Source organism: Cryptotermes secundus, unplaced genomic scaffold (genome assembly GCF_002891405.2).
Source record: "Cryptotermes secundus unplaced genomic scaffold, Csec_1.0 scaffold465, whole genome shotgun sequence".
Lineage (NCBI taxonomy): Eukaryota > Metazoa > Arthropoda > Insecta > Blattodea > Kalotermitidae > Cryptotermes > Cryptotermes secundus.
The window spans coordinates 337,359-359,300 of record NW_019738964.1 but is presented as its reverse complement, the minus strand read 5'-3'; the positions used below and the strand labels follow the sequence as shown (position 1 = coordinate 359,300).

The 21,942-nt window shown below is 40.5% G+C and overlaps 1 long non-coding RNA gene across 1 annotated transcript in view; it reads right to left on the bottom strand.

Annotated features, from left to right (window-relative positions):
- LOC111871469 overlaps positions 1–21,942 on the bottom strand; it is a 398,884-nt gene that overhangs the window by 90,845 nt on the left and 286,097 nt on the right. The window contains exon 4 of the long non-coding RNA XR_002844026.2: positions 2,025–2,110. This is a non-coding gene — a long non-coding RNA (uncharacterized LOC111871469). The remainder of the gene's footprint in view (positions 1–2,024; positions 2,111–21,942) is intronic.

Below are 21,942 nucleotides of genomic sequence, written 5' to 3'. Positions count from 1 at the left end.
TTCATGGATAAATTTTACTTAAACAGATGTCTGGTATTGTCGTTCATTGCACACTCTTAGTTTTAAAAGTTATTATATTCTTATTATGCACTGTTAATAAACATTAGACTAAAACTGACATTTCTTAAGATGAAATATAATATTAATCTTCACTGTTCAAATTCGTTTTACATTTTCTCAGCTTCATGTCACGTTTGGAATGTCACATACACATCATAAAGAAAGGTGTTTTGTTCACCGCAGATCCCATTTTTATTTGAAGATCTCCTTCTGTTGTCGTTTCTTCCGTGACTGTCATTAATGGGGCTCTAGAGTGCTGAGCATGCCCACGTGGACAAGGACTAGTTTCTTCCACTACGTTTCTCCTTACGTGCTTAGTTATGCAACCACGTGTTTACATATGTGATTGGTGTTCGCAAGCAACTGCCACGGTCAGTACACTGAGCAACACGAATGCGGTCCATGTCCACATGCCCGACGTCTTTCAGATCCATCCTTCCACATATGCTTACGTATCCAAAACTGTCCCTTTTCCTCACCAAGATATTTTCTCTGTAGCTTGATCGCGTAACTTCACCGGGGGGGGGATCCATATGAGACAGCGAGCTACTAAGTGTTGTGGTTAAGTCCTTAGTATTTCTGCTTCGTATTGTCACGCTTAAGGGTGACTATACACGGGGTGTGGATTGGTGGATACATTCACTGACCACTTACAGGCCTAGCTACAAACAACTTCAACACTATTGCTGATTTCAACACTACAAATCACTCTACGCTTGTCTTCTCAGTCTACTTTCACTAGTCGTTACTCGGTAACAGCTCTCAACACTGGTTATTCCTCTGCAATAGTTTCACTAGACGTTTCCTGGTAACGAATCTTAACAACGGAGATTCTTCAGTTTCCGTGGTCACGCCGTTGCCCGCTCATGAACACTCCACGCTTCAACTCTCAACTCAACACAAAGTCCAAGTCGAAATCACATTGCGACTGATAGTCAGTCAGTCAGTCAGTCAGTCAGTCTGCTCGTGACCAGATATTAGTTCCTATTTGACAGTTGCTATCCTGCTCATATGGGGTGCCCTCTCTGACGATAGGACGGCTCTGTCGTTTGTCAGAGTTCAACTGAATTGTCAACGTTAAAGTCAAAGTTACTTTACGACTGACGGATTACCGCCAATCAGTTCGTCTTGGCGTCAAGCGGACCACATAGAAAACACCATTCTTTTTCTGTTGCGGGTGTTACCTAGCAACGAGCGCTGTTTACAGAGTCACTGATTAGCAATGGGTCTATACATCACAGTATTACAGACAGCCTGGATTCGAACTGTGTCATGGTTTTCCTCAACTTATATACTGCAGATCCTGTTTGAACACGGCAGCACTGTCTAGAAGAGGGCTGTATTCTCCACGTTACGGGGACCCTTAACGTCCCTATCTTCAAGGCGACTCATCCGTATCTTAAAATGGTGTTCTACTTTTTCCAACACAACAATCGGAGCAATACCGCCATTTAAAGATATATAACACATTGTAGTACGTACACCCGTTGCTAAGTAATGATAATGTAAACAACGCCCGTTACTAGGCAACAGGTTCCTAACAGGCACTAACTGGGAAGTGTTCTCTATGCGGCCCATGCGATAGCTGCGAGAAGTAACAACAGAAATGTTGGAAGCGGTCTTCTCTATACGGTCCTTATCGAGCCATTGTGTAAGGAAGTGAACACGGAAGTTGAGGAAGCTATGGCGTTGGAAGCCGTTACCAGGCGACAACCGGTGAAGATACAGCAGATTGAGAAGACTTAGTGCGTGTTGTAGTGGACTGCTGAGTGTGTGAATTACAGATAGCGCTATGTTGCTAGTAGTCACGAACTTAAGTGGGCAATAAATCCAGGTACCAATTCAAATCCCGTCTATAATCACTCATACACATGACAATATTAGTATGGAACAGTATTATTAATTGAGGAATCAATTTATCGAGATAGAGAATTTTCAGAAATATATTAATGTGTCCCTCGTACCTTACTGTCGACACCATACAGCACACACCGTTACTGCTCACGTGGCTTCAGAGTTGGAATCCTGACGGTGCAGCCAAGGATTGCATCTGAAATGAGGGAAACAGAACTATCAGCAATTGAAATGTTTAAGCACCGCGCCATGAAGTCTTGTATTGGAGCAGAGATTGCGTATCTGCACCGAGGGAGAGCCGTTTCATTCACTTTCCAACAAGACCCCCACATCCATAGTTCAGCTCTCAAGAGATATTATGAAATTTAAATTGCACTTTCCTCAATTTGTACTGCAACCATCACTATTAAAGAATTTCGGAAATACTGTCATACATTATCTGGGGTGGGGGGGGGAATTCGAGTCCTGCTTCCCGAATTCTTTTTATTACATGAGTTCATTTTAATTTCTAATTTTGAATGCAGTTCATAAAGGCTTAGTTCCTATCTACTGAGATCCAAGTAAAGCCTATTTCTGCTTCTTCTTAGGAACAAAATTCGTTATTTTATGTGTTTCAAATCGCTCTAACAGATGAACGTGGGTGCGTGCGATGAGCAACAGATCTAAAATATGTGAACCGTAATATCAGTTGACTGGGTGAAATGTCACTTGATCACCGTTTGTGCTTTATATGATACTTTGAGTGTGATATTGTTTTACACGCTCTGCATTCCAAAACCGATAAAAACGCGATGCTGATTCTCCCATAATGAGAGCGAAAATGGGAGGAGAAGAGAGAGTTCAGACGGAGCTCACGCTCCCCAGATTCGATATTAGCCATCATTTCAGCTTCACTCTGTCGTCATAATTTATTGCTTGCATAAGTATAACGTGGCAATGCTTGTCGCTTAGCAGGCGATGTTGCTTTACTGCAGTTCGTTAAATACTCGTCATGCACAAAATTGCTGAAATAAAAGTTCCTCAAAGTTTCGATGAAATCAGACATGGATTTATCTAGAGTAGACGTTGTTCAAACCAAATTTCAATTCAAACAACTTTCGGTGAGGGTTCTCAGTACCGAATTCCATCGAATACCTCCCACTAACATCAAAGATAATGGCCGCGCCATAGCTCAAGCGGTTAGTCGCTGGCTTCCCACCGCGGCGGTCCGGGTTCGATCCCGAGGATTTCTCCGAGTACTTCGGTTTCCCCTGCCAATCTTCATTCCACCAACTGCCCCACAATCACCCTCACCTATCATCTGGGGCTGGTACAATAGCCCAGAATTGGCCGCAGTACAAGGGACTTAGTTCCACCCCACTAGCAATAAAAAAAACTTGAAAGATAAAATGTGGAGAAACAAGTATATAACCACATATTTAGGCGTTACTGTATAACGTAATAACATCTTCCTTACTGCGTTCAGCGCACTTGGTACTAGTTTATATGAATTATTCATTTGTCTGCAGTTTATTTAATGGTGCAGTGAATAACCCAGCAAATATAGCACTGAATGTTGTGATAGTTAATAAATGAGTAAAGGATATGGAAGGATGCCGTCGTGTCCTAATTCGGATATCATCCTGGAATTTGTCTCGAGTGACACAGCGACCCAAAAGAAATTCCGGATAATCAGCGTCCCACCTGAAATTCGAAAACTTAACCTCCCGAGAACAAGTCTTAACGTTACAAACTTAGCCATCGTTCTCGGTGTATAACGTGGATTATAAGAGAAAATTAAAAACAGGGAGAGTACATAAACCCAAAACAGAATAACATGGAGAAGCCCCATATCTATACTTGGTTGTTAGGTCAAATTACAGATAATTTAAATATTGCAGCAAAGGGTCAGCCCCCCGATGGTGTCTCTACTTTGACGTAGTGGAAGGGCTTGCGTGGTCAAATGACCCTGAGAGCTGTCGGGGTTAGCATATCTACTGGTAGAGCCACCCATGCCGGACAGGCCGAAGGGGATGACCCAGACTAAAAGAGATACCCTGGTCCTCCAGGTTGGGGGTTGGGCGAGAGACTGACGACCTCTCACCGTAAAAAAATATACAAAATGTCTCGAAACCTGGAATCAAGCCTCGGAAACCTCAACAGAATGGAAGACGACAACTGGCAAAGAATATGGACTACTCTCTAGGTACATGGAATGTGAAAACCCTCAATAAACCGGGTGCCATGAAATCGGTACTAGAACAGATAGATAAGTACGTACAATATGAAAATCACAGCCATACAGGACATTATCATGGACTTAAAGAGACACACTGTATTTTCCAGTGGTAAAGCAGAAGGCAATAAGGAATGTGGTGTAGCCTTTGTAATAGAACGAGAATTTAAAAGAGCAATAATAGTCTTTAAACCAATAAGTGAAAGAATGTGCACTTTGAGAATTAGAACAAGATTTTCCAATATGACGTTGATGAACGTGCACGCACCTACAGAAGAAAAAGAAGAGGAGGGCAAAGACTATTTCTATCAGCAAATGGAAGAGACATATGATTCAATACCAAGTAATGACATAAAGGTTATTTTAGGGGATCCTAACGCCAAAATAGGTAAAGAGAAGGAATACAGAAGAGTATTTGGGACAGAGCCGGTCACGGTAGCCGAGCGGTCTAAGGCATGCACTGTCTTCGCTCGCTCGGAAGCCGAGATCGTGGGTTCGAATCCCACTCAGGGCATGGATGTTTGTGTGCGTTTTTCTGTGTTTGTCTACACGTAGAAGCCTTGCGACGAGCTGATCACTCGCCCAAGGAGTCCTACCGTATGTGTAAGATCTAGTAAACCGAAGTGAAACAGAGAGTTTCATGGAGGTAGGCCTAGGCCAAAATGAGGGCTGTAGCGCCAAAGGAAAAAAAAATTGGGACAGAAAGTTTACATGATATAACCAACCATAATGGAATAAAATTAATAGTTTTACATAAAGTAAGAACTTGATCATCAGCTCTACATACTTCCCGCACAAAAATATACATAAAAGGACATGGGCAGCACCGGATGGGGTAACCTTCAATCAAATAGATCATGTCCTCATAGGGAAGCGATTTGCGACGAATATCCTGGACGTAAGAACATTAAGAGGGGCCAACTGTGATAGTGATCATTACTTAGTACAGGTCAAATACAGATGTAAAATAAGTTGTCAAAGATCCAAGCAGTATCAGAAATGTAAGAAATTTAATATTGACAAGATTACGGAGAGTGATAAGAGAGAAGCATTTCAAAATAAAATTAAAGAAATTAATGACAATATAGCAAATAAAGAAGTAACGGTTGAAGGGATATGGGCAGATTTTAAAACGGCAATAATTACAGAAGCCGAGAGGACTCTGGGATATCAAGAGAAACAGGATAATAGAGAATGGTTCGACGAGGAATGTAGGGAGAGTATAAACCTCAAGAATAAGAAATATATGGAAAGACCAACAAGAGCAAGAAATGAGGCGTATAAAGAAGCAAGAAGGAAAGCAGACAAGATTTTCAGGAAAAAGAAACGGGCCTTTCTAAATGAGCAGTTACTGAAAATGGAAGAAGGCTTCAAAAATAACAAAACGAAAAATGCCTATGGTCGAATCAATCTATGAAAAAAGGTTTCAAACCCAAAACAGCATTTATCCGAGAAAAAAAAGGGCTTCTAATAAATAATAAAACAGAGTTGTGAATATTTAGAAAGAATATTTTGAACAATTATTGAATCAAAATCAAAATATGGAACATAACGAGGATAATGAAGAAGAAAATGCAGACGATGGAGAAGGGGAAGAGGAAGAGATAATAGAGCCCCCAACAAAGGAAGAAGTGGAAGAAGCAGTAAAGGAACAAAAACTAAATAAAGCACCAGGAGGAGACAACATACCAGCAGAATTATTGAAGGCAGGAGGACAAGAAGGAACAATAGCACTCCACAGAATTATAAATAAAGTGTGGGAAGAAGAAAAGATACCAGAAGATTGGGGAAAGAGCAGTATATGTCCCAAATTTTAAAAAGGGGATAAATTAACATGCAGTAACTATAGAGGTACATCATTACTACCGACAGCATATACAATTTAACAAGGATACTAAAAAAGAGACTGGATCCATATATAGAAAAAATAATAGGAGAATATCAATCAGGATTTCGTCCCAGTAGGTCAACAATAGACAATTTATTCACCCTGAGACAAATAACGGAGAAATGCTGGGAATTTAATATANAAGGAACACAATAGCGTATAAACAAACGCAAATAATGGCGTATGTGGGTGATATTATTAAAGTATCGAGATCCCTAGGAGCAATGAAGGAGACATATCAAGAAATAAAAACCATAGCAAAAACAACTGGCTTAGAGGTGAATGTAAATAAAACTAAAATGCTGATAGAGTCCAGAAGGAATCCAAAGCAAACTGGAGAAATTAACATGGAAGGGGACGGGATAGAAATAGTTGAAGACTTCATATATTTAGGATCGAAATTCCACAAAGATGGAGAAGAAAATCATGAAATAACAAGAAGAATAAAACTAGCGAATAATGCACATTTCTCGTTACTATCACCTTTTATATCAAAGGATATACACCGAGCGATTAAAACAAAAATATATAAAACAATGATAAGACCGGTGCTTTATAATGGATGTGAGGGTTGGACGCTAAACAAGAAAGAGGAATCAGTCATCAATTCATTCGAGAGGAAAATCCTAAGACGAATTTATGGACCAATAAAAGAGAATGGGATATGGAGAATAAGGTATAATAAAGAGTTATACAAATTATATAAGGAGCCAGAGATCTCAGTGACGATAAAGCTAAAAAGATTGCAATGGGCTAGGCATGTGCAGAGAATGGACAAGGAGCTTTCCCAAAGAAAATATTATACAGTACAACAGGCGGCAGGAGACGCGCTGGGAAACCAAGAACTCGATGGATTGATGCGGTGGAAGAAGATGCGAAGAAGTGAATGGGTGTAAGGAACCGGAAGAGAGCAGCGCAGGGCAGAGAGGAATGGAGAGGCTTGGTAACGGAGGCCAAGGCCCGACATCGGGCTGTTGCGCCATAGAAGAAGAAGAAGAAGAAGAAGAGGAACAACAACAACAACAAGAAGAACAAGAAGAAGCAAAGGGTCAGATTGGCCCTCGTTGGTCCATATGTATGTGTACTTTCAGATCAAATTTTCCTTTCAAGTAAATAAAATGTCTTTCATAATGCTACGAAAAGTTATGCCTAGGAAAATGTTTCTCCATACGTAAATCTGTGGTAAAGACAATAATACCTAGAGTTCGATTTCTTTTCTCTCTGGTAGGAAATAGAGTGAAACTATCAGTGAAATTGCGATGTGTTTCTGAATAGTCTGTTCTGATATGTCAAAGCCAGAATACCTGTTTCACAGAATCCAATATACAGTTTGCCCTGACATGTGCTACGCAACCTCATGACAGATCCATGTATTTTCTGTTTCCGCTATGTGACAGCTCCTATTGACTCCACATCAACCAGCTTGTTTCATTCTGTAGCAGGCCTAACAAATTTATTTCAAGTTATTCTACAGATGAAGTTGTAGTTGTCCATGTGGTTCATTAAGTACCACGCAATGAGAACGTATGGGAGAGTGGAGGTACAGCTCCACGCATTTTGCCCTCGGCACTAGACGGAAATGAGTGATCAGCTTTATGTCCAGGCCACTTTATTTCTAGATAAAAAAAACAGATACACATTTGGTAGGGGCTTGAAGAGGCCCAAAGCCGATCTGGGTACTGTGTGTAAGGGGAAAATTCTAGCACCCCTCTCAAAATTGAACCGCTACTCCTCGGCTGTCCAGCGCGTGTAAGCTGAGCTATCCCTGTTCGAGACGCTTTCAGCAACATCTCAAAATACCAATAAAGAAGTCTGTAATCCAGGTACATGTACTTTGACGTCTTCAGTAATGGCAGCTATATAAATAGACCTAGCTTCAGTGTTCTGCCACATACAAGCACAGCAGGTAGCACGCAGAAGTATCGCCGGGGCTCGACCACAGGTTCAAATATGAGCATCCAGGATCCATTCAGTCACCACAATAATTATGTCACTGGTTGGATTGTCAGAGAATCGGGGTTCGATTCTTGGCAGAGGCAGAGCCTGCGTCCAGACCGACTCTGCGACCCGTCACCCGAGCACCGGGGCTTCTGTGCCACGCATAGAAACAAGAATGTGAAGTTGCCGACTGAGCCCCGTCCAGTGCCGAGGTTAGTTACACGTCCACACTCCCACATGCCTGCACGGCCTGAGTCTCTAATAAACACACACTAATTTATATGTTTAGCTTACTTTCCTTATTTTTGAAACAAAAAGCGGGCTTATAAGATCACTTTGCTGTCTGTATAGCCTCCTTACGGTTGCTAGGCAATGACTCGGTAAACAAGTTCCCACGGGAATGAATACACAAACAACAATAGCAGAATTCTTTGATATCTGTCCTCAAAAATGTTTGGGTGAGGGTACATTCAATCCGACTCAGGATATGGGCGTGTGGGGCCTTTGAGATGACAGCGGTAACATTTCTGGTTCAATAAAATGCTGAATTATCTTGACCATCTGAAGGACTGTTAGTTCTGCAAGAAGAAATATATACTCAGGGCAATTAGTTTATTAGTTGCTTAGGTCGGATAGTTATCAGTTATCGCCATGAGGCCTAAATCTAAATGCGCATGCCCGCGGCCAGCGGGATAAAACGGAGAGATGCCTCAATGCAGTTTTTACATTTCTCGAAAATTATTCCCACAGACAGAACTGCATGTTTCTTTGCCCCCTCCGAAGTTGCATGACGGCCATGATGGTGTTCTTACTAACAATAAATTGAAAACAGAATACTGTGGGCAGTTCTACGCTTTTAATAAAATCAATAAAATTGTTCAAAACTTAAAAGACTTCGACAGACAGGCAGAACCATTAATAACATTTAAGTAAATAAGCAAAGAATAAAAATATTCGCATTTATCGGTGCTGAAATTCGCCGCCGAATTGACGATGTGACTACCGATAGAAATTCCCAATTACACGTTTCATTTTGCCCTCTACAAGATACATACAACATGACAGCTGGGATGTATATATATATATATACAATCCCGTTTGATGTTGATGACCTGTAACCTCGAACCATGAATATTTAATTAAGTATTGATTAGAAAACACAGACACGTGTGGTGGTACTCGTTAAAAACCGCGCATTTATCGGAGATGGAGTTTCATAATTTACTTTAAGATTAGTTTTCTTTTCAGTCGGAGTTTATACCCGAACATTACATCCATAGTGAACAAGGGGGGGGGGAATAGAGTTCCGACGGTAAAGATTTAAATTAAAAAATAAGATTTTAATTATAATTCAATGAACTTAATTTTGAGAAAGTAAGAAAAATGATCACGTAGACGAGAGAGGCAAATATGGAACATTCGGGTTATGCTCACTGAAGTACGTGATGCCTCGTATGGTCCATGATGTGAAAAATATCCCCGTAGTTTCGCCACGGTTCTCCGACGTTTCGGTAACATAAAATCTGTTGTATCTTATGACACATATTTTAGAATATTTCACAGTATTTAGTAGTGTTTCAAAATAGGAAAAGGTCGTTTTCCAGTTCCTATGATGCAAAATATTTATGTACTGAACTACGTAGTATCCAGATGCTGCCCGTAGAATAGCCTACTTCGGGAGATCCTGTATGTAGAATATTCTCTTTCCATTCTCTGTATGCCGCATTTAATTTCAAGATGGCGTGTCGGGTACTACGGATGATCTACAGTACATACTGGTAGTACGACAGAATATCTCACAGTGCCCGAAGTTCCTGAAAAATTGTTTATATAATTAAGGCCATAAAAAATATCATATTATACGTACGTATTTCATAATTTCGTCCACATCAATCACCATTTCTGAATGCCAATTTGAAACAGAAATTAAAATATCGGATTTATTTAACCGTGTACAGGCCTGCAGGATGCTACAGGAGCCCGTGCCGGAAGAACATTACTTTCAGTTGTATCAGATACGCCTACTGAAACATGGAGACAGAAGCCAGAAGACAGAGCGTGGTCTTGCGAACATGACGGAAGCAATTTAAGCCGTTAGAGCAAAAAAGTGGGACATCGAAATACTAAATATATATATATATTCAATAAGCCTCGGATTAAACTTTGTCTATGAAGACACAATTACTTCTTAGTGAAGCAGTAAAAATTTATCTTGGCGGAAAACCAAAGTTTTCCAAAAGAAGTTGAGAAAGAGCCCTCTAAGGGCCCGATGCCAATAATAAAAAAAAAAACATTTTTGATTTCCTTTTACGAGTCAAAAGCTGGTAGACTGGATGTGTCTCTTTCTAGAACGCAATGGTGAACGCCCTCCCCCCTTCCGTAAATATACTGGAATCTCTTTTGCGAGGATCCGTGAGTTCAACAGGGAAGATGTTCCCGACTCTTTCAAGTTATATGACACTAATTTGAACGGAAGAGTTGCCAGACCGACAAGGTATTTAACGTTGATGAAACAGGCCTGTGCATAATTCAGTTTCGAGAGCTCTCATTGGCCATCAGAAAACATTTTACAGCAAAGAATGGCGATATTTCCTCCGGAGTCAATGGCCGAAATTTTCGAAAGAGCTTATCTTAGGGTACAAGCTGGAAGAGCGACTCTCAATGCGTTCACAGCTAGAGATATGTCGATACTGGCAGTCTGCTGCATGAAAACTGCAACAAGAATCGCCAACATGATTGAAATTTCAGCTTCAATTCTGACTCGAATATCGCACCGTGCAAATTGTGAGCCAGGTTCGTCAACAGGCATTTCTAAACAATTGCTCATTGCCAATCTAGGGAACATTTCATGCATCCCACAAACCCACAAGTTAAGTAAACACAGAGAAGGAAAAACGGTCTCAGCTGGCGTTGTCATTCGTTCACCACATGAAAAGGAGCTTAATATTGTGTTCAGGAGGAAAGAAAAAAGATGAAGAACAAAACTGAGGAGGTGAAAACAAAATCAACAGGAAACGCAAACAGTTCTTGTTGCAGCAGTAGACTACAGAAAATTACATCCATTCGTCCTACAGGAAATCTAAGAATCGATAAATCGAAAGCTGGTCTTCATATTCGCACGTGGAGAGGCATCTACTGGACGAATCATCCAAAAATGAGAACAGTTGTGACGAAATTTCCAGCACGAACAAAGATACAACATGTATGGTATTGCAATGGAAATTTTCTGAAGTTCTTCCATGTAAGAATAGAACGTGTGTTTCACATGCAAAGACTGGGCACGCGTTGCTTCCTCCGATGTCGAGAAATTAGATTACGTATGAGATTCTGTATGTAGGATATCTTTGCAAGTGAAAAGTATGCTTGGTACGTTCTTTAGTTTCATGTTTTATGCCAATATTTAATGTTCTGAAGTTATTTGCGTACACTGGTTGCGAATGTGAAATAAAATTTCGTATTATCCCATATGCTGTATTTAGGTAATATACTCGTAGATAGTTACGTGATTTAATAAAAGAATTGCTTCAGGAAATTTGTTAAATATTCAACAGATAATAAGTTTAGACTTAGTCACTGGTTAAAGCTGTCCTCATATTTCAGCTGTTTCATACATTTCACATATTTCAATAAAAATGTATTTATTTATCATAAAATAAAATTTCATTTTTACTTTTTTTCCTGTAATAATTCTCTCAGTGAGGATGAGAGTAATTTTTTTGCATAACTGTTTGAACAGTTCCAGTTCCTCAGTTCGCTAGTCTTCTTCACTGAATGTTCAGAACCATTTAAAATTATTGTCGTCCGTAGCATCAATAGAGAGGGAATGAAAGAATACTATACCATGCCTCAGAAGCCTGAATTCATCGAAATAATACGAGTACAATTTAACAGTCCGCCAACATTACAAAGACAAAACTATTGATGTTGTACAGGGAAATAGCTGTTCCTTACTGTGAAAATCCCAAGTTACGTAACACACTGTCACGCGATGCAATGGCTATAGACGGGTTCGGATTGGTAATAGGATTTATTGGACACTTCAACACACAACTCGTGACTACACCCTACGGATCACTATCACACGGTTTTGACCGTGCTGCCTGGTAATGTCTTCCAACAGTGGACGTTCCCCTTACTTCCGGGTTCATGTCCTCGCAGGCTGGCGGCTATCTCACACCGACCTCCTACTCTTCTAACTGCCTTCTCAAGATTCTTTTGTAAGGTAAGCTGGTCCTCGGACCAGCACGGGATGCACAGAACCACCACTTCCAGCAGTTAGAGAAATGTTGCGTGTTGTTCGGCCGTTACCTAGCAACGGCTGTTTCTCCTGGCTTCACAATTCTGGCTTCAGCAGACATGCCACAATATGCAAACATTTTATAAGCAAATTAAAGAGTGCTTAATATTAAAATTGGTGTTACATAAAATAACCACTGCGCTCTAAATGACCAGAAGCATTTGCCGAAGGCACAATACACGTTATGTTTCCAAAAATTTGGATCGTGAAAGTGTATACTTAGTCCGATAGCTAAGAAATACAAATGTTAAGCCGAGTCTATGAAACAGAAAGGTCCTAAAAGGAGATTTTTGTCGAAATTGTAAGATTGATAAACTAGAGAAATTATGCTTCTTATTCAGTTAGATCCTACCTTCCTCTCTGCTTCCTACTACCTTCAGAGGATCTTTCTACGGCACCAGATGACCTTCAACGGAAATTCTTTCCCTTTTATTTACAATAAGAAGCAGATTCTGACGTCAATACTTCTTGCTGTGAGAAGACTCCACGGCCGAGACACTGAGGCAGATGCCACGCGTGCTCTGAACACACATTTATTGCGCCAAATGCAAGGGCTTATCTGTTCTTTCCATTTTCCTACATTGAATCTTGTGAATTAACCGTGTGAGGCACTGTGTTAGTCGATAAACGTATCGTACGAAAAACGACACAAGAGAAAGTCTTCCCTTATGAAATCTTCTGCGGTAAACTCTGAAATATTTCGAGTACCCCCAAGGGGTCTCTGAATTCGGAACATGAAGCGCTGTTCACTTTCTCTGGGGCTATTAACATACATGAAGCCTCGTCAATAATTCACAGATAGGTTTCGCATATGCTGCCGGACTTCCTTGATAGTGCTGCGTTGAGTATTAATCTGCTTTCCGTTGGTAGAACGAAAGCAAAAAGGAAACCCTCTGCACGTGATCAGTAGTAAATGAATGCACAGATTATACACATATAAGCCCACACATCGTGTTTGGTTACTAAATCCACGCATTGCTGGCTACGGTCCAGAGGATAACGGTGGTGATTCACTACAGTAAATATGGAGCGAACTGGAGTGGTGCGCATGCGTAAGGTTGTAATACCTAAATAAAACAATTTGATTGCCAAGTTTCAATATTACAGTCTGCAAATTGCGTTCAGTAGCTAATCGTCTCAAGTGATAATTATTTCTTGTACCATTCTTGACATGCACCATGACGCCTTGCCAAACACATCGCTTATAAAGAGTCGAACAGGAGAATGATTGCGAATAACGCCTTACCAGAAATTTTTAAATTAACGTTCATGGCCTATTTCAAGGTATCACTTAACAAAAAGCGCAGGAAACTTCGGTCAGCCTATCTTTCTTTTCCGGTGTCTTCATCAAACGTTAATCTCCTTCCATTTAGTCTGCTTTAGGTAAAGGTAACTTAAAGTTGTCCCTGTACTTAACTAATTAAGCACTATGCCGTGAAGGCGTATGGGGGAGTGGCTGTATAGATCCACATTTTCTTTACCTCGGCACTAGTTTGAGGCAAGTGGTCAGCTTCATGCCCCGGCCGTTTTACCCCCTGGGAAAGAGCCCCCTGTATCAATTGGATACGAGGCTGGGTGGACCCCAGAGCCGGTCTGGACAACGGGGAGACGAGAAAATTCTTTACCCTATCGGGACTCTAACTCCGACCTCTCAGTCGTCCAGCCCCTAAGCAGTCGCTATACCGACTGTAATATTTTTTTGTAATGTATATGTGCATAATGACTTACGTTGAAATCTAGCAATATTTCCAGTCGTGGATTTTCAGTATTTGGTGCTCAGTAGATCAGCTTGATGGATTAATCAAGTGAGTAGCTGCAGCTTATGAGATCCAAATGTTTATTACTATGATCAAAAAATCCAAGGCACTGGAAACTGTATCGGACAACACGAGTCCATATGCATCCATAATATCTAAGGCATTTTATCTTCGAATCTAGATATTCCAAAGTGGTCTCTTCCAGTCGGGATTTTGAACAACATTTCTATATGCACTCGTCATCAGGATGTGTCTCGTCCTTCTTGATTCAAAGATGTGAAAGCAGAGGAAAAAAACTAGACAGTAACAATAATGAACATTGTCCGTGACTGGTTTAACACTCATCTTACGGCAATTTCGACCTTATGTCTAACACTGGGCTTTCGCAGAGAATATTCCAAACCATAAACGGAGCTACTCCAAATTTTGTTCGCTAGCCCGATTTTATGCCAACCACAGTGGTCACGCGGTCTAAGGCATGAACCGTCTTAGCCCGCTCGAACACTGAGGTCGTAGGCTTGAATCCCACTCGAGGCACAGATGTTTGTGTGTATTTATTCTGCCTTTGTTTTGTCCTGTGTGTAGGTAGCGGCCTTGCGATTGGCTGATCCCCCGTCCAACGAGTCCTACCGACTGTGTATAGATTAAGAAGCCGACAAAGCGGCCGAGGTCCACAAGGGCTGTAGAACCATTGATAGATAAAGAGACAAATTTTATAACACAAATTACATCCGACACGGTAGACTAAATTAATATGTAATTGCACCAGATTTTTTTGTGGATGTGAAAACAAAGGCGAAACACACATTCGGTACTTTTAAGAACGGGAAGCTGAGCAGGACTTTCAGACAAGATGTATAGGAAGTTACAAGAAAATGTAGAAAACTGCATAGCGAAGAGTTTCATAATCTACACTCATCAAGAAATAACATCAATATAATGAAACCAAAGAGAATGAAATGAGCGGGTCATGTACGAGAGTTAAAAATGGATAAAAAGTTTAGCCGTAGAATGTGACGGAAATAACCTACTTCAAAGAACTAGGAATCAATGGGAGAATGATACTAAAATAAAGAATTGAAAAACNACACGTAGTATATTACGAGTTACAATGATCACAATGTTAACAGCTTATTTAAGTTCCTTAACAAAGCTGCTCTACGTTCGGAACATGCCTTCTTGTTTCATACAATTCTGGATATGCTGGTTCCACTACTAGTCCCTCCATAGCGCTAACAAAATCGTTCAATGCTGTCACATATCCTGGTAACGCGACCACTAATTAATGTGCTCCGGATTAGATGAATCGATTTATTAGAGAATCCTCAGGCGGATCTACAGTCAGTTGTAACACAGTCTTACTGTAATCGTAAAACTTCGTAACTACAAAACAATGATAACGCAACATAAACTAAATACTTCACTTCTGTAGTTTTGTGTGTTCCGTCCTCTTCTGCCTTCTGTCGGTCAGTTCTCTTCCTAAGGTAGGTTCTTGTCGAACCGTATGGAGTTTTCCGTTCCTAGCCGTGACAGTGTTTTGACCGGTTCGTTTATGTGCATGAAGCAACTTACAGTTGAATGGATTTTCATTAAATTTTATTCTGCTCACTGGTAAGGAAATCTAGAAACACATTCAATCTTGTATTAAGATCAGACAAAAATAATGGACACTTTACTCAAGAAACTAAATGCTTTTCTGCTCGTATCTCGATAACAAAATGTAAATAATTTATCGGAAGGAAAATTATTAGGATAAAGGTCGTGGAGACAAATAAGACACATTTTACATCCAAAATCTTTGTTCCATATATGTCCTTTTTAGTTGAGAAAATGACATAAAAACTGTTACATTAAACGTAATTTCCTAAGATATATTTCTAAAAGTCAACAATGATTTATCGGATATATATACAAATATTACGGAAATATCTTATTATCGTATAACCGGTCATTATTTATAATGTCGTTCATTATGTTAATCAATAGTCAGACTGCGAAAATGAATATGGAGACATAGTCCAATTCTTACATACAAATGATAACCTATCTCTATCCCGGAGCTAAGCTACGAGCATATAGCGTTCAGCATTAATTCTTAGAATGGGATGCATCAAAGACAACGGTAAACCATTGTACAATCCAGGCTCATAACAGAGCTTCAAGATGCTGGCTTGATAGTCGCCCACGCTAGCTTACCTCATGGCTTGCAGAGTTAGAACTCGTTATTAGTCTAAAGATTCTAACTCCCTAAGAACTGAATTTCATTGGTAAAGTTAATTATCACTGTGAACCCCAGATTTTGAACGGAACCAGTCATGCAGAGCTGAGAGAGATTACGTCTGAAAGCTACGGCTTGGAAAAGTTACTGTATTCAGGCGGCGTATCCTCCAAAAAGTTTTCAATCAGCAATCGGGCTGAAACAAAAGCAAAACTGTGTCGCTCCGGGTTACAAATTTACACAAAGTAGTTGTTACGTCTCAGCTAATTAAGTCAGCTTACAAGGACTGACAGTGTAACAAGGTAAAATGGAGTAGAAGGCTCTGTGAACAACAATATTAAAGTGCAACGTGCACAGAAATGAGCGATATATCTGTAATAAATTGTGAGCGTAAAAAACTGTTAGTTCTTGGCATATACGGTGTATAATCGAAGTAACTGTGTCATACTGGCCAGTCTGAGCAAGGTCCGTTAAGCCTTGGGAGTGAGCCTCAACTTTACCAACTGACTATCGGCGACTAACATCCACTCCTATCCTGACACAAACACCTTCTGTAAACCACTCATATTTACTGGCGTCCGTGCATAACTTCTGTCCACTTGATCCTGCCACCTTAGTGCGAAAGGAACTAGGAAGGACAGGGGAGTGAGTTATATTTAACGGTGTCCCAGAAGTGATGTGTCTACTTCCAACATGCGGTAAAACTTCTGTTACAAATAGCTTCATCGCGTGGCCACATCACAGCGAGGAGGAAAACTGTTAGCAAACCGATAATAAGCATCATGCCATTTGAATTTATATGTACAGGAGTTTAGGTTGTGATGAAAACGGAGTCGTCTTATTCTTGCAACATATTGCTCCGTAACAATAGAGCTCAGAAACCCCAGACAACGTTCTTTTAGCTTGTGTGATAACAGTGAAGAGTAGAACCTTAATATTCTTTAATTTGGACACGTCATAATTAACAAATAATATTTTGAGTGAGAATTTGACGTCTATTAATAATAAGGGGATACATCGTCGTCTTGCCTATTCAGTTTACTTGCATCTAAAATAAAGTCACCTTCGGAGTCATACAATATTGCTTTCCCTTCCTCTGTCAGTTACACATTTCTTTCCTACAAGTTTCCAAGATCATGGATATTAGCACAATATTTACAATCCCTTCTCCTGAAGGCATACGCTAAGCGTTCATTGGTTGCTTCTGCAATGCAGTTGAATCCCTTTAATCATCATACGAGTTGTAGCCATTCACCATTCCAGGTTTCTGCCCTCGAGCACTTGCCCAGACGTGTCTCGCCAGAAAGAGGCAACCCAACAGAGATTAGAAGAGTGGGTGAGAAAACACGGGATAATTAAAACAACTGCCTCTGGAAGTGCAGTAGCCAGCAGCGGGGAGTAATACTTGGACAGGCCGTAGCGGTCCCCTGTTCACACCAGGATGCTCTCCCCGTCAAAGAGCTTCTTGCAGTGTTTGTGTAGCTGATAGCAACCACGTGTCCTGCCATCTGTTCCGAGACAGTTCATTTCCCAGCTGTGTCATAAAATATTTTAATAAAGTTGAAGTAAGGGATCTGCTACATTCTCTGAAATATTGCTCACATTTCAGGACTCTGAAAGTGGTCAAAAACAGTTGTAAGGACAGAGGCACTGATGTCAAGTGATACATAACACAAATATTTGTGTGTATCATGTGTTAAGTAGAGGACTAAAATAATGGAAGAAAAATTATATGCTAATTCGCGTTTTTTAATCGAAAATCGCTTATGAAACTTAAGCATAGATGGGATGACACTGAAACAGATATTAAAGAAATCTTTTACGAGAATGTGGACTGGTTTCAGCTGGCTCAGGGTATGGTCTCATTGTAGACTCCTCTAAACTCAATAATTAAATTTCATGGTCCTTTTTTCCTCTCCTCTTGTTCTCACTTTGGAGCAAAGGGCTGATTTCTCAGTTTCACGAACATTTTGTAGACGGTAGGCCTCCTTGGACGGGTGGCCAGCTCGTCGCAAAGCCTCTATTTTAACACAGGACAACAAAAACACAGAATAAAGGATACACACACCAAACATCCATGCCTTGTGTGGGATTAGAACCCAGGATCCCGGCTTCCGAGGGAGCGAAGGCAGTTCATGCCTCAGACCGCTCGGCTACAGAGGCCTATCCGGGGTCCGTTAGTGGCAAATAATCCCTTAGCCAGCTGAGCGTATATGAGCTTCTAAGGCAGGCCTCTGTTTCATACAGCTATCACTCCTTGCCTAAAAAGTGGTGATTTTAACAGAGTAAATTAATTAATTTCAGTCCGACTTTATACTGTATAGCGGACCGCGCCATAACTGAAGTGGTTAGTCGCTGGCTTCCCACCGTGGCGGCTCGGATTCGAGCCTGGGTCTGGTCAAGTGGGATTTGTGGTGGACAAAGTGGCGCTGGGGCAGGTTTTCTCCGATTACCCCGGTTTCCCCTGCCAATCTTCATTCCACCAACTGCTCCACAATCACCCTCGCCTGTCGTCTGGTGCTGGTACAATAGGCCAGAAGTGGCCGCAGTACGAGGGACTTAGTCCCACCCCTCTAACAATAAAAAAAGTATTCTGCATATCATTAGTGTAAACTTTGAGTAACCACGAGAGCACTCTTTTCCATACTCCAAAACACACTTTCAAAATAAGTCCTTTATGCTGATAGGCTTAAATAAATTACAACATGATTTCTAATCGTAGAGCGTTGGGTAGACAATTCATACGAAATACTACGAGTATAATTGCCACACAGCGCACAATGTAGACCAATACCAAGAGGAGAAGCAGGGCTCTCAGCATGTAACTCAATGGCTTGGGCTCCGTAGGTTATAAATATTCTGGACTGTTAATACTCACTCATGGAGCTGAGCCCTTCTTGAGGAGCTGCCAATTGTGCAGCTATTCAAAAACTTCCCAGCATTTTATGGAACCCGAAGGTTCACTCCCATGTTCACAAGAGCCATTCACTGGTCCTTATCTTGAGCCAGATCAATTCAATCCATACCATCCCATCCCATCTCTCTAAGATCCATTTTATATTGCCCACCCACCTACATTTTGGCCTTCCCAGTGGTCTCCTTCCTTCCGGCTTTCCCACCAACATCCTATGTGCATTCCTCCTCTTCCCCATGTTAATTCGGGCGCAAGGCACTTCATCGGAAGTGACATGAGGAACGGAAATTTGTTTAGATCCCAAAGAGAGCCCTGAGTATGTACACGATTGGCGGGTGATTGCGAGTGCAGTTCTGTGAAGGCTCTCAGAGCCGTGAGACAGTAAAACATGGTCATGAGCCCAGTGAGAGTCGGAACTATGAATCACTGTGCTGGAGAGAGTCAATAATTTACCAGTCAGAGAGACTGCCTGAATTCTGCAGCAAAACTTTCTGATTCATGTTCGTTCATCAACAATTCTCAAATATCAAAAAGTAGTGGACTATAAAGCACGTAACAAAAACCTTTACACCATAAATAGGCTATATGTACAGTGTGAGGTATATTTAATATACACACCATGTTTCGGAATATTTCTTCACTCCCGTCTTCACGAAAATGATTAGATGCAACTCTAATATTCAAATATTCGGTCACTGAAAATAAACAAAAGTAACAATTCTGTCAATATGATGGTTCTAACAATTGACCTGAAGACGGAAGTAGAAACAACTTCCGAAACGTCATATAAATTAAATATGGGCAGTGAACAAAATCAAACATTACGTGATCTAATGAACCTACCAATGACATGTTACTTTTAGACAATTTCCGCGCCATAGCTGAAGCGGTTAGTCGCTGGCTTCCCACCGCGGCGGCCCGGGTTGGCTCATTGGGCTCGTAAAGTGGGATTTGTGGTGGACAAAGTGGCGCTGGGCGGGTTTTCTCCGAGTACTTCGGTTTCCCCTGCCAATCTTCATTCCACAAAATTTCCATCATCATATTCACCCGGGGCAGGCTACAATAGGCCAATCAGTGGCCGCCGTGCCAAGTGGACCCAACTGGACTCCACCCCCCACTAAGCGAATTTATAAAAAAATAATTACCTTTAAACAAAAATGTTCTTAATGTGTTATATTTGCTACATGGTTATGTGGACGAAATTAATTTCAACTGATGTTTGTAATTTATACAAGAACAGTAGGTGTGCACTAATTAAATCCAAATTGCATTAACAGAGAACAACAAACTACACACCCTCTACACGGTGTAGCATAAAGTAGTAATGACGTCACCCACGTGGGATTTCATGCACTAGAACACTTTCCCTCGCATATTTCTTGGTGAACTTATTCGAGTTGGATGTTAACTGCATGCTGTCAACATTCCTATGTAGAAATTAATACATAAATATGAATAGGACCTGAATGAAGCCCCTTAGGCATGACGAGAGACAGCCGGAGTTGTCTGCAGTATAGTTGCAACTGTCAGTACAGATATCATGAGGAAACATTACTAAGTCCAACATAAATAGCACCTCCGCTTTTTTAGTTAGAAGCTATGAAATGTTCTTCAATTATGTGTCATTTTTGTAACTCCCTTCGTTACATCACAACACGTATGTTAACAGGCTTAAATGTTTAATTTCTCTTTCTGCAGTATTCATCTGTTTATGTCCCTGGTTCATTAAATGCACTAAATAAAATCTGAAACTCCAGTTCCTATCTCAAAGAAAACAATTTGCATCTCTATTACAAAGGCCAATCGCTTAATACTGTTTATGGACTGAATCACTGTGTATTCTGCAAATCGTGCGAAACCTACAAACACGCCATCGGCTTCAATATGTTAATAATTCCGAATTTCTTGGTATGCTTTTCGCAGTAAGGGCTAGGGTTTCAAAATCTCGAAACAGAGCAATATAAATTCCTATAGACATACACGTATATTCATTAATAATTCTAGTCATACGTTTCCACTTGGACGGATATCAAGGAACATAAGAGCGACTTTCTTGTAGCCAATAAACTACAGAATTATGTGGATAAATTAATTCATGCTGATGTATTGTAATTAATTATCTTTCGACGTCAGAAGGATTTATTTAGACCCATTACGCGCCCTCCACTTGAAAGCGCAATTTAAATTTACAAAATATGAAATGAGATGTTACTGCAAAATATTTAAATAACTTGACCCCCTATATTTATGGTATGGTACAGGAAAGAAACCGTATAGCATTTCTCTTAATTCGCCGAAAATGTAGATTCGTATTCTTAAACATTTCTTTTACTTTTACTTGGGTATAATTTAATTGGATAAGCAACTATATGAATTATATCGTTATTAATAGTTCTTTATTGCTTTTATTGTATTTAACAGTGCCGTTTCAATATCAATGATGAAGGAGACGGGACGAAAGTAGTGTAACAGATCTGATCAACGCGTTGCCAGGTAAGACATCTGTAAACACGGTCTAACACGCAACAACAGGTGAGGTTTCACTAATCCGGACGACTTATCCCCCCCCAATTAATCCAGATCAGCGAGTTTACTGTAACTCCACTGAGCTGAGTCCTTCTTGAGAAGCAGTCAGTCTCTTAGCTATTCACAAATTTCTCAAAATTTTATGGAACACAAAGGTTCATTACCATGTTCACAAGAGCCCTCTACTGGCCCCTATTTTGAGGCAGCTCAATCCAGTCCATACCATCCAATGCTACTTGTCTAATAGCAGAGTGAATTTACCGACTACACAACAC